The 3473-nt window shown below is 33.7% G+C and overlaps 1 protein-coding gene across 1 annotated transcript in view; it reads left to right on the forward strand.

Annotated features, from left to right (window-relative positions):
• LOC108533120 (dystrophin-like) overlaps positions 1-3473 on the forward strand; it is a gene marked incomplete at its 5' end in the record, with an annotated part of 146669 nt that overhangs the window by 94555 nt on the left and 48641 nt on the right. The gene's annotated exons all lie outside the window — the stretch shown is intronic.

Below are 3473 nucleotides of genomic sequence, written 5' to 3' on the forward strand. Positions count from 1 at the left end.
AAAGTTCAACTTTTATCGTTTACTTTAAAGATGTTCAGAATAGCAAGGTTTGATAATTGAGATTTGTCTATGATGCTATAGTATAAATATGTAATAGTATATCATCTCTGTTCATACAGCTGTCCGTCCATCCATCTATCACTATCATCTGTCTTCTCTTTTTTAAATTGCATACCTACACATGATGATTGTTTATAAATCTTCCTAACCTTTTCACTGCATTTATATTTAAATAAATTGTCCCCATTTCCACTTTACCAACACATCTTTAATGTTATTATTCACCCTTTTGGAATGCTTGTCTAGATTAATAAATAACCCTTTAATTAAATATGGAATATATATAGTGAATGAAAAATATAGCATATGAAATTACATAGCAGTTTATTTTGTTAATTTGTAATTACTTCAAATAATTGCACATGTGTAAGCATTGTCCCCAAATTGGCACCAGGGAGTAAATCTCATTTCTTGTATTACTCCACAGTACTTCGGACATATTAAGTATGCAGGAAATAAGAGCTAACGGAAGTGCCTAGGCACCCATACTGACATTTATTTCCTCTTTACTTTTTTAAACTAGCTTTTTCACACAGAAACCTGGCTTTTAAAATATACTTTCAGTGGAGAGAAATGGTATAAGGAATTGGTAGTTGTTATCTGACATAAGTGATATGAGAAAATAATATAAAAGATAAAATTCTTTCTATTTTCAAAGTACTTTTAGTCTATACATAACTAATTTGTACATCATTTTACCTAACTCTCAGAGAGAAACACATTGAGTATTTGTTTTTTATTACACCTATATCACAGGTAAGCTAATGGGGTTTGAATAACTGAAAGGATGGATAATGGGGTGCTGTAAGAACTAGATCATATACATGAATGTTCATAACAACATTATTCATAATAGCCAAAACATAGAATAAACCCAAATGCCCATCCACTGATGAGTATATGAAGAAAATGGGCACATCTATACAAGGTAATATTACTGAGTAATAAAAAGGGATGAAATACTGATACACGCGACAGCATGGAATACCCTTGAAGACATTATGCTAAGCGAAAGAAGCCAGTCACAAAAGACCATATGCTATATGATTCTATTGATATAAAATGACCACAATAGGCAAATCTGTAGAGGTAGAAATACGATTAGTGGTTGCCTAGGTCTGAGAGGATGAGGGGGTGGAATTGTTTCCCATGACAATTGATAAAATACTTAACTAGAAACTGAAGACCAGTAAACCCATGTTATATGCTAGATGAATATAGAAACACAGCATCTAGTCTGTTGTAGATAATTGTTTCAACAAAGAAAAAAATGAACACTTATTTCTAAATGTAAGTAAGGAAAAATGTTTGTGATATAATTTGAGTTTCTTTCATTAGCAATGTGGAAATCATGTCACCATGATTATTAGGGATTTTGTTGGTTTGGTTTAGTTTTGCAAAAATGGAGAAAATGGCAGTATTAGTTATGACAAAGCCAGTGTTTTGTCTGTCCTAAAGTTTCAAAATGATTCTCTTCTATTCTACACCATTAGATTTCTTTCAAAACAATGTCTTGCTCACTTATTCACTAATAAATTCAAGAAATATTTTTGAACACCTGGTATATGCCATAAGAGTGCTGGGCACTAGGTAATATACTTGGTGGAGAAAATCAAGAGCAATATGTCTTCATGGAGCTTATTGAAAGAAAGATAATAAAATTGAATATCTGAATATTATTACAGAATATAATTACTTTGGGGTCTGAAACCATGATTCTGGGGAGATGATGTTAGAGCCAAACCTGGAGAACGTGCAGGTGCCAGCTGTGTGATAAGTTGGAGAAAGGACATTAGGCGAAATGAAAAGAAACACAAATAACCAAAGGTGAAGAATGAGGGCTTGTTATGTCCAAAAGACATAAGGGAGGCCAGAAGTGCTGGAATGTAAAAAATCAAGGAAAGATAAGGACAAGATGAGGGTAGAATGGCTCAAGGCCCCCATGAACTTCTATAAGAGATTTGGATTTAAGAGCAGTTGACATTTCCAAAAGAATTTCAATTGAGGAAATTAAGTAACCTTATTTGTATTTTGAAAACCCTCTAGCTGGTATGTAAGGGAGAAATGGAATACACGTCTGAGGAGAAGCAGGAAGACTTGTGGAAAGAATAGCCACACAGAGGAGAGTCCACTGAACCTTAAACTACAGTTGTGATAAGATTAAGGAAAACCAGTTCAACCCTTGAAGATGTGACGATCTGGGGAGATGTAGTGGGGAAGATATTCTTGCGAGGATTGAAAGAAAATAACTTTTACCTCTTACAGAGACAGTAGAAGAAAATTTTAGGATAGGCAGCAAGGATGCTCTCCATGGCCATAATTTCAAGCTCTGTGGTTTGTCTCTACCCCTCCCTGTTAGGATGCTGAGACTGGGAATTAAAACAAAGATTGATGTGAACTAACTTTTCTAGCTGCAGGTCAGGAAATTGACCTCATTTACTTTATTAAAATTTAAATTTTTTTATTTTAAAATTTTATTTTTAATACATCTACGCAAAGGAATCTTTTGTTCCAGTAGACACATACTCTGTTGCATTGCTCCTTCACTCCAGAAGACAGATAAACTGTAAATGTTCCTTTTAAAATTGTGTTATTTTTATCAATACCATCAAGAGCAAGAATAGCAGACATATTTATTTAAGCAAGCTATGTGCTTATTGTGAGATAGAAGAATTGTTCACTGACCTCAAGAATCATGGGAAAACTCGCTAAATGCCAAGTTAAAGCTATACATATATATGTATATACGTATATATACATAGTGTGTGCGTGTATGCATACATACACACACACACACACACATATATATATATACACACACACACACAAATTATGTGACAGGAACCTCATACTGTTTTCCAAAATGGCTGTACTAATTTACATTCCCACCAACAGTGTACAAGTATTCTTTTCTCCACAGCCTCTCCAACATTTATCTTTCATCATTTTGAAAGTGGCTGTTCTAATTTTAACATATGTAAGGTAACACATCATTGTGATTTTCACATTTTTCTGATGTTTAGAGATGTTGAGCATTTTTTCACGTATCTGTTGGCCATTGGTGCCTCTTATTTCAAGAAATGTCTGTTCATATCCCTTGCCCGTTTTTTAATCAGGTTATTTGTTTTCTTGCTGTTGAGTTCTGTGAGTTTTCTATATATTTTGGATATTAACCCCTTAGCAGATATTTGGTTTGGAAATATTTTCTCTTGATCGGTGAGCTGCCTCTTCACTCTGTTAATAGTTTTGTTTTCTGTGCAGAAGCTTTTTAGTTTGATGCAGTCTAATTTGTCTGTTTTTGCTTTTGTTGTCCATGCCATATCCATTTCAGCATTATTCATAACAGCCAAGATGTGGAAACAACCTAAATGTCTATCACAGGATGAAAGGATAAAGAAAATGTGATATATATA

This window comes from Rhinopithecus bieti, unplaced genomic scaffold (assembly GCF_001698545.2).
Source record: "Rhinopithecus bieti isolate Rb0 unplaced genomic scaffold, ASM169854v2 scaffold_11375, whole genome shotgun sequence".
In the NCBI taxonomy this organism is placed as follows: Eukaryota; Metazoa; Chordata; class Mammalia; order Primates; family Cercopithecidae; genus Rhinopithecus; species Rhinopithecus bieti.